This window comes from Botryllus schlosseri, chromosome 8 (genome assembly GCF_051294905.1).
Source record: "Botryllus schlosseri isolate E-star chromosome 8, Bs_hap1, whole genome shotgun sequence".
NCBI lineage: Eukaryota > Metazoa > Chordata > Ascidiacea > Stolidobranchia > Styelidae > Botryllus > Botryllus schlosseri.
The window spans coordinates 4,920,074-4,932,683 of record NC_137243.1 but is presented as its reverse complement, the minus strand read 5'-3'; the positions used below and the strand labels follow the sequence as shown (position 1 = coordinate 4,932,683).

General features: G+C 39.6%; 2 long non-coding RNA genes across 2 annotated transcripts in view; both read right to left on the bottom strand.

The window, feature by feature from the left end:
* Positions 1–12,610, bottom strand: part of LOC145444730 (uncharacterized) — a 75,938-nt gene that overhangs the window by 50,419 nt on the left and 12,909 nt on the right. The window lies entirely within an intron of this gene.
* On the bottom strand, positions 3,028–5,686 carry LOC145445523 (uncharacterized). The gene is made up of 4 exons (XR_013917067.1): positions 5,679–5,686; positions 5,539–5,610; positions 5,290–5,422; positions 3,028–3,195 (listed from the first exon to the last, which is right to left on the bottom strand). It is a non-coding gene; the product is annotated as an uncharacterized LOC145445523 (long non-coding RNA).

The following is a 12,610-nucleotide window of genomic DNA, read 5'->3' as shown; positions in this document are numbered from 1 at the left end:
AAAGCGACAGAAAATAATGATTTTATGGGATTATTAGAGCATTTGTTTGCTCCAGTTGATACATTTGTCGGCGTATAAAAAGTCGGTATGTACTTCAGCATTGTGGCATTATGTGGGCATTATGTGAGTCATCGCTAGGGACGTAACTGCCGCACCCTAAACCCCCCAATTGGGGGCCGAGCTCGAAGGGGGCCCAAAATTATTTTGTAAATTAGCATAAATTATAGAGGCTTTTTAGGAAATTTATGCAACTTTTACAAAAAAATTTCGCGTTCCGCGTGATTTAATGTTGCCAAATGTCTGGATTATTGGGTTATTCCCTCCCCCAAAAAATACGCATGATTTATACAAATGGGCATTTCGGCGTCGGCCATTGCCACGCCACGACGCACCAAGACATATACAATTTCAGGCCATGCAACATGCGACTCCAAGAAGTGTGCCAGAACGATCGGCGGTGAGAGAACCTGGGCCGAAATGGACTGCCCTTATGCTGACCGAAAACTTCGATATATATACATAGGCCTCGTCCATAGGTGCCTAAATGCCTGGCGGCGAATGTTCCTGTCCTGCAAATCTGAACCCCACAAAACAAATGCCTACCCGCAAGGAAAATTTAATTGCCAGTGAATAATTGAAATCGTGTGTGTCTTTTAACTCTTGAACGATTTAAATAACTTTGACATAGCAGACAGGAGTTCACGTACCAGCATCATGTAATGAAGTTATTGTACCGCCCGAATATATTTAAATATTATTTACTGGCCCTAAAGTTTCCAAGACACCTCATTCAGCTCTACCGGGAAATCTGAGCAGGGAGGTCAAAAAATTGATAACAACATATATGCATTTCCCGACGATATTGACCGATTCAATCATGAATTCTTGAAATTTTTCGCGCTTGGCGCGTTTAGGCTAAGTAATCGGGTCTCACTAGACAGTGCAATAAACGTTGGTTACAAGTCGCGGCAAAGACGACTAAACTGTGGGGCGTCTGGGAGCGAAGCCCACCAAAAGTTTGGTTTATCACCCTATGGGGGCCCAAGACTAACGTTTTTTTTTGGGGGGGGGCTGCCGAAGTGCTGTTACGGTCCTGGCTAGGTATCGTGTACATTAATATATATCGCTTCGCTGAAAATGTAGGATTGGAATAAGCAATTTGACGTCATGAGGTTCACGATCACGTTCACACAGAACCTTTCAAAAAGGTACGCGTTTACACGAACCTGAACCTTTCAGAGGTTCACATCATCTCCAATTAATCGTTTCTTCAATGCGGGAAGGCGACAGTATTTTGAATGCCATCTTTGGCTGATACATTAACTGTCTCCGGTGAATTTCTTCAAATCATGGGTGCACGACTGCGCGGGAGGCGGTGTTTCACGGTGATTGAACGGCGGAAAGCGTCATTCCATTTCGCATTAGACATTACCCATGTCAGTATGAGTATACGCAGTTTGCTTCTACGCTAAAATCGCAATTGAATACTCGATGATGTTCTTTGTCTTACTGTCGAAGCCCCAGCAACTGACTTAGTATGCATGTGGATCTTGTTATAGATTCATATCGCTGATTCACTTAAATTCTTTACCAGGAAAATATCGGTGCATGCCTAATGCACAAAGCCCGCGGACTGTTGTGACTGTTCAGAATTTGCCGAAGATCAAAAATTCGTTGTTTATAGTCAGTTATACGTGCCCTATACATTAACAACGTATTCTAGCTACTTCTTTGTAACTCATCCATTGCATCTATATGCATTTTGAGCTGTAAAACAATCCGCTGAAATGGGGTATATACTCCCCGATAATTTGAGCGCCGCAGTTTTACCGAGTCTATTAAATGTAATAAATAGCAGCATTAATGCCACTATTATGGCATGCAATGCTACAAAACCTCACTCTAAAAACATAATGAGTTCAGTTCATCATTTTCATATAGCACGCTGTTTTAGAAATCTTCAAGACTACCAATGAATGATCATTTGCAGGATTTACCATGTTACATTGTAAAGAAATGTGGCCGTAAATGTATACCATCACATTGAAGCATCAAATTATATCTAATGAAACGAAATAACATAGAACGAAATGTATTTTATTAGCAAAAGCACAACACCAATCAGATGAAAGGGATGATTTTGTGAAATCTGGAAATCTTTGCCCGTGATCTTTGACAGCTTGTATGCTCTCTAAATATGATGCGGCCTCAAATTATAGTTGAAGGCTTGAATACTTTAGCAGCAGTCATCTTATTCAGAAAGCTACCGTATTCGAACTACAGCTAAAAGATAAAGAGAAGGTACCATTCAAACCCAGCTTTGGTGTATCGAGGTCACGGGTCATCGCTTCTGAACCCTTAGTAAAATTATTGCCACGACTTGCTAAGTATAGTGTCGTAACTCGTAACAGCTATCACCAAATCGTCGGATTGTGCGTGCCTGATCACGCTGGTGTGCGCGACTTGCTTCAATATGTACCCAATTATGCAGGTCGGACAAAATATAAGCTACGCCATAACCTCCACAGCTGAGTTAATATGTGATAGTCTATGGTTGTTCCGGCGACTTCGTTTCACGTATATACTTGTTTCATTGACTGAACATATTTGTGTGTGTAATTCGTTGAAGAATAACATCACGATCCCAACTAATGAGGAATATGTTTGTCAGAATCATAGCATGTGCCCTGAATTCGGATGCTAGAGTGTAGCTGGGCCGAAATTGTAGTCGGCAGAAATTCTCGATGAATGTTTTAAACAGGTAAAGGTCGTGAATTAGACGGAAGAGAGCGCCGCCTGCTGCTGGTGCTGTGCTAGAATTACTTTAGGAAAAATCTTCGACTTATCAGTTGCACTGTGCGCTTTACGTATGAAAGGTTATGGCATAAACATATCGTTTCGGTGCCACAGCAGCACGCGTGAGAAAGGATGTTCACGAGGGCGAGACCAAGCCTTCTCTACTACAGTTATTTTATAGGCTGTGTATAGGCTACAGCCCGTTCTGTCTCCCATTCAATATCCGAGTCATCAAATGCAATCGTTTTTTATTCGCAATGATTTCATGAATAATATACTTCAACATATTTCAAATTATTCGGGCCATGAACCGTTTTTAAGATGTTCAATCCCTAAATCTTCTGGAATAATATTTGAAATCGTTTCCTTATCTTCAAATTCAATACGTCATCTGTTTCCCTGTCAATATAATTTGCATTGAAAGTTATTTGATGAGTTGATTTATGACGGTGGTATCATGCAATCAGTAACTCTGATTAGTCACCGTAAACCACAGTAGTAGTGTAATAGAGTCCACACAGATTCACCCGCCAGTAAACTTCAACGACCACACGAACATATTGAACAGTGTGATATACGATGTCACAAACAGATAGGCGGAATTTAAAACAAATAGTGTTTTAATTTTTTTCAAACTTTGTATAATTATGCCATTTTAATTGTGTGTATATACTTTCGAAAAAAACATGTAGTATGAATTTACGGACGATTTGCACCCAATTTAGTCGACGCATACGACGAGGGTTGGCTGAAACCCGCGAAATCGTCGCCGGTTCAACATTTATAGCACGTAGATATAGATCATTGGTACGAAATGGGTGTTCTGATGATGATGTCCGCCGACCGTAAAGATGCTACATAACGCTGTAGTTAAAAATATTTTTGGTCTGTTCATGTATAGATACCTAACCTACCGTAGGTTAGGGTTACCATATTTCTGTAATCCAAATTCCGGACACTCTTTAGCGCCCACTACTGGATTTCAAAATGAGTTGTGACGTCACACTAGCAAAGCTTTACTCAAAGACCAGAGGTGGTCACGATCCGGTTCAGGAGTATGTGGCTGGGTGTTGTGTAACCGGGACCGAAACCACTTTTTTTCATCCCCTTTCCGCCCAAATAAACAATGATTTTGAGCCCACCATAGGGTAATCGATGCCACTTTCGTGGGGGTGGGGGGTTGCTGCATGATTCTATATGCATCTGGTCGTTAAATTTTTTTGAATGAATCCTGTCAATAATATTGGTTGTTCCATATATTACTATATAGTTACTACTCTCCGCCCACATGATCAGAGTCGGCGGTAGAGCTGGTGGAGGATGATGAATTCGAAAATACGGGGAGCGTAATTGTACATCGTTAAGTCATGTTCATGTCCCACCGATAAGATCGTTTATCAGCCTTATGCCGGTGCGCACCACGGAGCTTTATAAACACGCCACATCCAGTGGTTTCCAACCTTTTATGGCCGCGACTCCATCTCCAATTTCCAATGTTCCGTGACCCAGATCAAAATTTGACGAGCTGATTACTAAAAGAAGTCAGCACCTTTGCCCAGACTTACTCGCGGGCTATTTTGGAAGCTGATTACGTTCAACATGTTCGCGAACCCCAGAATAAAGGCAAACGACCCCCACGTTTGGAACCACTATCTTTGAATGAAGAATTTAAACGGTCTGAACGATATCTAGGAATATGCCGTTCTCGTATAATTGCGATTAGACTTATTCCAGTAAATGAAGGTTGTTTTTATTTATATTTTATTGCGGTTTTGGCGAGGGTGGTAGTCCCCATGTTAAAATTATTAAATGTGATAGTAAATCGCGTGCAGCGCGAAGAAAAATGTCATGTATCAGCATAAATTATCCCCAAAATAATGTTTTTATGTTGATATACGAAAAAGTTATGAGGCTAAGTCAAAATTCCGGACATTTGGCATATTTTAGAAATTCCTCCCGGACGCTACTTTGAACAGTGAAATGCCGGACATGTCCGGGAAATTCCGGACGTATGGCAACCCTGCCGTAGGTTAGTCATCTATAGTTCATGACGGTGGTCGGAAGACTTTTTCGTCGAAGCAGCCATATTTACCCTATATTTTCAATTGTCAATGTCAATCCACTGTGACGTAACTATTTAGGATTCGTGAAGTTATGGTTAAAGAAAGCATGTTTTATACAAGGGCCATGATGTTACATGATAGCTCTAAAATGATTTTTGTTCCAAATGCAACCCTAGTACAGAGAAATAGCAAAATAGTTCAGTAATGGTTGTACGACATCCTATCAAGTACAAGGAGGGGAAAATAAACGACTGTACAAGTACCGATAAATGCTCCCATTGTAATTGCAAGAAGGTAGCACTCAGCAATGTGAGCATTATATCAACGGAGACGGGTATAGCCCGTTCGGGTCAGTGAAATTTTCAAAATATAAGCACGAAGCAGATTAATTTACGGCAACCGAATTCGTAGTTTGTGTCGTGAAATTTACCTGTGAAATCGTTCCTTTCGATCGAAATCTTGTCCACACTAGCCACGCGGTACCGGTGACGGGTAGCATCTTCTTTGATTCTGATTACAATAATAACCAGGCGGACAGTCCATGCTTGCCGCGCATGCGCTATCTGTGAATACAAATTATGATATACTGATTAATGCTGTACAATGTTGGCTGTAGCCCTACCTACATGTAACAAAGATATATATCCATATATTAGTAGCACTATCGCAATATACTTACCTGGATAGCAGGCTTTTCTACGTTTGTTGCAAATATAACCCGGAGGACAGTCCATGGATATTTTGCAAGCATCTACAATAGGAGAATAGTTTCCAAAGTAATGTGGTCGAGCATCTCAAACACAACTGCTTTATGCTCACCCGGTTGACACGTGAGTAGTTAAGTAGATCGGTCGTGACGGGCTATGGGGTTCTTATGGGCGGGGTGGCATGCTAACGAGAAACCGGGGGTGGCATGCTAACGTTTTCGTCTTATGGCGGGGGTGGCATGCTAACGTTTTCGTCTTATGGTGGGGGTGGCATGCTAACGTTTTCGTCTTATGGCGGGGGTGTCATGCTAACGTTTTCGTCTTATGGGTGCGGTCGCATGATAACGCGAAACTCGTGGTGACATGCTAACGTTTTCGTCTTATGGGTGCAGTCGCATGATAACGCGAAACTCGTGGTGACATGCTAATGTTTTTGGTATACGTGCGGCGACATGCTAACGACGATAAATGTGTCTGTCGTGTATTCTTACGGTATCTGTGGTGATTCACCATGTGTTCTTATGGATGCGGTCGTGATTCGCCTTTTTTGCTATAGGCGGTGGCGGTGATTCGCCGTGAAAACTCGTGGTCGTGACTCGCCTTTTTTGCTATAGGCGGTGGTGGTGATTCGCACTTTCAGGCATCTCTCGCGTGGTGTTGAATATGCACGAGTCACCAACAATAACCGCACAGACGGAAACGTGGCTTGTTGTGAGGATTAAGCAGTGCGACCTATATTTCGAATGACCTGCGCGCTGAATTGTTTCCGTGCAGCCGCTACTATCGATGATTACACTAGACCGTTCAGTGCGAAATAGTTTGATCGTAAATTATAATATATGATGTCGCAGTTTAGTCGTGTCAGATGACCGATCGTGTTCCTCGCTATTGATTGCCACCTGAATAATACTTTCGGCTTATTCGCTGTTTCGCACCTATAGAATAGTCTGCTGTTCACAGTCACAACTTCATCGCGATAGCACAATTTTCACACCTCGATCAATAAGAACAACACCGCACTAACCCAGTTGCCGAATCACATAGGTCATACATTTTACGCGAAATATTGTATTGCGGTATACAAATATGCAAACTATTCTTTCAATTCAACAAGTCTAGTTAACGAATCGATTTTCAAGCTGCCGACACAGTTTTTAACACGAGTGAGTTGATATTTCTTCCCGGGTACGAGCGAGGCTTTGTTCCATTGATCCAAAACCACCTCGCCAGTATCATCCTTCAATGTAAAACTGTATAATTTCAACTCCTTTCCGGCACCAGAATTGACCGTCTTCTCCTCTCGAGAAACACAAGTAGCAGCGATCGAGACGTATTCATCTTTATTTCCGTATACCGATTCACAGGTCAATAATGGGTATTCTTCGGTCGTATGTCTCGATTTTCCATGCAGAGTTACTGACGAAGCCCGACCAAGTAATACAGCGGGTTTTCCAGTAAACTTGTCAATTTGGACCCAACCGGATTTGACCATGAGTTTTTTTCGTTTGGAGAATGCTTTCTCAATGACCCCGAACAATTCACGATTGAAACACGTGAAAGATATCTCTTCGTTATTGCCGTCGATGAATATACCTTTGAGATATTGGCTAACGCCACCTCTTTTGGGTGATGAGACGAATTTGACACCGACGTGAAAATTTGAAGTTGCTCCGACTTGCATAGTGTTGACGCTGTTCGATGTCATATCGTTTGATAAAGTGGGAGTCATCAGTGTAACTCACTACACAAATCAAGTTGAATCGTATTTGAATGTATTGATTCGACCCAACTCAAATCCTATTAACGCGATCTGTTGAATCGAACGTAACCTGAATATTACTGACGCCAACATTCACCCGCATCGGATCATTCACACCTTCCACGCCACTGTTTTAACACTTATAGAATCAATACCAACTATCTCTAACCCGATAATATTCAATCATTTTGGTAATTTGCCAACTTTAAATCCATTCGCGGATGTACTAAAGGTAAATCCAAATAATCCAGAATGAAATATTTGGACTTTGACATTGTGTGAATTGAAATAGGATTGACAAACATGACTACCAACTTTGATCCAGCCACATTTCAAACTCAAAAGAATTATTCACAACATTAACAATTGTTAAAAATCTAGTTTCACTTACTTGATTATATCATTACAACTCACAAATTTGAATTAATTCATCCTGGTTGTATTCGTATGCTCTATCTTTTTATTCAATTGTAAAGGTTGTTACTATTCTGAAGACAAAGTATTTACTAATCGGCGCATATACGATTTGACTTGGACATATTATATTTTGAGTATACGAGATTTGAATGTCTGAACAATAACTGAGAATTAATTTATCACAAATAAATCCGTATATTACAGCGTAAAAGATATTGGGGTGTCAGCAACTCTGTACGGTCGTAGTTACAACCACATTAACTAATCTACCCAGGCAACTCGTCATGATCATTCCTGAAATCAACACAAACACGACCACTGACTTGAGTTAACCGCGAAACACCATCAAGTTTTAAATCCGCTTGCAGCTGTCGGATTATTCGAATGCATCGATGGGGAATATTATTGAACTCGTCGGTATTGTTACTTCAACAAATTACACCGACTGCGAAAGTTAATATCGAATGGTAAGACTTGATCACATATTTGTTGATCACAGACATGACGAAAAAAAAAAACATTACCGAGATTTTATAAACTAGTCATATTACTCTACACATCTATCAATATCAAAATGCGAGTCATCCAATTTTTCTACTAAAGTAACATTGGACTTTCAGATTCGAATTCGGTATAGTCATACAAATTGTATTAAATCCAACATCAAAACAAAAGGAATTTTTTTTTAGTTTATTGAAATCAAATCATTCGTTTTCGACTTGTGCTTTTCTAGATTACCCGCGACAATTCGTTTCGAGTGAGATGTAACCAAAGTCAAGATATCTTTGTGTCCACAGATATGGAAGATGAATATAGCTAACACAATCACGAATCGACGTTTCAGAGTATTTCACGGGTGTAATAAACTTGTTAGTGTCACCTATCTAAAAGTACGCACGCGTTCGATTTCCATACCGACTGTTGCGATGTTTAGGATTCACTTACAATAACCACGGGTGAGGATTTAACATCAATGTCGTTACTGTCGGAATTTGCGACAGAGAATTGAAACATATCCACTTTACAGAGTGTGAAAATATCACTTTGAGTATCGAGTACCGTTCGAAGCTAGCGATCAATTCTTAATCATTTCAGTAACTCCCCATTGTGCGTGCTAAATGTAAAATATCGCGAGGTTATACACTCTAAGACTTTGATTATTGTAAAAGTAAATTGTGATATGTTTGTTAGATGCATCCAATTCAACTAGAAGTGTCTAGTATCCAACAGTCGTAATATCAAAAAAGTACTTACTACGCTGTAATCCACTTAACGTGTTTTGTATTGTTGTTCATTTGTAGTATTGATTGTTTTTGAACCCTCAAATAATAATTCCCGACATGAAACTAAGCCGCCGAAAGTCGTTACCATCACAAAGAAACAATTTGCACGATGTTTACTAAATGTATCCTATAGTTAGGTGTACTGGAATTATTTGTAAAACACACACACACACACACACACACGATCAGAGAAATTGGAAATTTTTCCGTTGTCATTCGCTAAAGTAAATGTCATCACAATACTCTGTCACTAAAAGACGTTACTTGGACGTGCTTGAATTCTAGACATAGTTCTGATTTACCCAACACAAGACCCAAGGACAACCCTAGTTTCAGCCGAACACAGATATCCAAAATATCACACACTTCGCTATTCCTAAAGCACAAACACACGATACAAAATAATACTTGTTGTGTTGTTGCGGCATCATCACTCAACAATATCATCCTCAATACAAATGATGTTTATGTGTAACATGCTATTGATTTGAACCACACCCACCTGACGGAAGAGGATTTACTCAATCTTTACAAAATGGATATTGACCAACATCACATCACCGGATTGTATCTGTTTCGCTGGATACGAGTTATGTTAGTTTAACAGTAAACAAATTTCACCCTCTTGGATTATGAACTCAATGCGTTAGCAGTCATTCAATATTTTGTTTGTGTCAACTAGTTACTTGGTATGTTACTCCACAACTCTTACAAAAGTACGAAGGATATTAACATCGCACTAAGTAATTAACTTTACTCGATATTCTCGCATTACGAAACTAAAGAATGGTTGGTTAGACTCTACAAACTGTTTCGATATCACAAGACCTTTATTGTCTGAATGGGTGTTCATGTGTCTTAAGAACCAAATAGTTCAACACAGCACTAGTACCAACAGAAACATCAGAGTTGTTTACACAAAAGTTTGTATGCGTGCAGTATGCGAATACCATGTGTAAGTCCATCACAATTGTGGTATCCATCCGGGTTTAGTTAACACAATTTACGACACCGAGGTCACCTCATCTTTCGTAAGACAACAAACCAACCAAGGTTTCAGGATATGTCCGTGTCATAGCAATAAATCAGCTACTCCAACAACAGATTTCATATGTTTTCTAGTTACGGCGCTTACATCTTACACACAAATCAATCTACTGTACTAACAAAAAGTGCTGGGTCATCAAGTGATTACCCTAACAACAAAACAGCTAAACGTACTATCATACAAAATGACCGTTATAGTCACCAACGGTACATGGTACAAGTAACAAGTCTCGAGAATCCAGTTATTGAAAAAACATGAAAGTGTTTCTCCTGCGCCAAGTCGTTATGTTGACGAAAGCGTATATTGTAATATCATGATCGATTTGCATTCGTTGGTCACAAAATGTCACTACTCTAAATAATTATTTTTCACTCAAACACAAACGCATACTTGTCGCCAATCGTTTTCATCAAGCACGAGTTCAAGAAACCTGCTACGACATGAATTGTTATTTTTTTATGTTGTGTAAATAGGTAATAATTAATTTTAGTAACACTATATCAACATCATCTAGTTGCGCGAATAGATTTACACGTGGTCTTGTGGTTTTAATCGAAGTATACAGCACGGTCTAATGTAGAGTCATCTCTACTGTACAGCAACTCGGTAATCGAAATGCATTAAAATTTAAACAACGATCTTGTTTCGTCGCACCAAAAATATGTTTACTATCGCGATACTCTGCACAGGCCGTGTAAATCCTTTTCACACTCGTAATAGTATACCAACAGCTACCGGCGACAACGTTTAACAATACCAACGACACTAAAAAACGATACCTACCCAAGTAAAATTACCATTTTCACCTGGAGGTCGGTCGTTACCCGAGTAGAAATACCATTGTCCTTTGGAGATTTATCGTTTACCCAGTGTAACAATCCCCTTTTCACTTGGAAATATATTTTTGACCTGGATAACAAACCCCTTTTCACTTGGAAATCTATTTTTACCCTGGATAACAAACCTTTTTCACTTGGAAATATATTTTTTCTCTTGGTAACAAACCTTTTTCACTTGGAAATATATTTTTTCTCTGGGTAACAAACCCCTTTTCCTTTGGAAATCTATTTTTTCTCTGGGTAACAAACCTTTTTCACTTGGAAATATATTTTTTCTCTGGTTAACAAACCTTTTTTCACTTGGAAATATATTTTTTCTCTGGTTAACAAACCTTTTTCACTTGGAAATATATTTTTTCTCTGGGTAACAAACCTTTTTCACTTGGAAATATATTTTTTCCCCGGGTAACAAACCTTTTCCCCTGAGCAACAAACCATTTTCACTTGGTGGTCCGTCGTTTACCCGAGTAAAAATATCATTTTCCTTTAGAGATCCGGCGTTTACCCAGTGTAACAATACATTTTCACTTGGAAATCTGTCATTTACCTGAGTACCAATACCGTTTCACTTGGAAATCTATCATTTTCCTGGGTAACAATACCATTTTCGTTTTGAAAACTAACCACCACACCGGGTCAATTTGATATTTTTGGATATTGTTACAACGGACAGTGACAACATATACACCAACAGCGACTCCGATACATTTGTGTAATCGCATTTTCACTTGTTCTGGTGCATCCCATCAAAATCGACGGTTAGCCACACACACACACACACACAATAACAACGCGCTATTTCGATATGACTGCAATGTCCGGGTTCGTGCTTTAGATTTTCCAGAATCAATCCGTCTAAAGTTGTAATCCCCCCCGACTTTGTTAACTGGTTGATACACGGATAACAATCTTCGGAAAATGTAGGAACGCATGCTACCCATCGTGCGCACGATTCCAGGTTACTTGTGATTAATTTCCTTGCTCACACTATACAGATTATACGTACAGGGATATGTAGCGGTAATCGGTTTGGTCAATACATATCGCCCCATCCAGTATGGAATTACAAACCCAATACAGGCCAGTTCATAACCGGATCCGGATATTCAATGCAAAGCGATAAAGCAGAACCAATGACCAAATGTAATTAAACATATAGATTCACAACCCTTGATTTTTTTCGTGAAAAATGACAATACATATCGAATATACTTTACGATTGTTCAACCCTACCAAGTATTCACGTAAATGTGGTTTATGACATTACATACAATGTGTCGGTGTACAAATGTTGGGTGTTTATGCACACATCGGTATGACCCATAGACAACATCATCATACCCTCCAGGACTTCAGTCAACTACCATTGGTCTCGCGATACAGCGAACGATACAGTATGCAACACATATCATTAGAGTGATATATCCACAGGTAAATATGGGGACTGGCCACAATAATTGTATCGAGATTTAACCGAGATTACTATCCGTTCACTGATTCACTCGATGGTTTTAGCAACTTGAAACATCACAAGATAGACACGACTCGAATTACTAATATTCACAATGTTTATAAGTGTCGTTACTGATCGCGCACTAAGTCTATATGAATATTCGAAAAATCGGGTATCGCTACTCTCAACACCAGTGATTCGGTTTAAGTTTGAAATCGATTTGGTAATGTAATCCGAAATGGTGT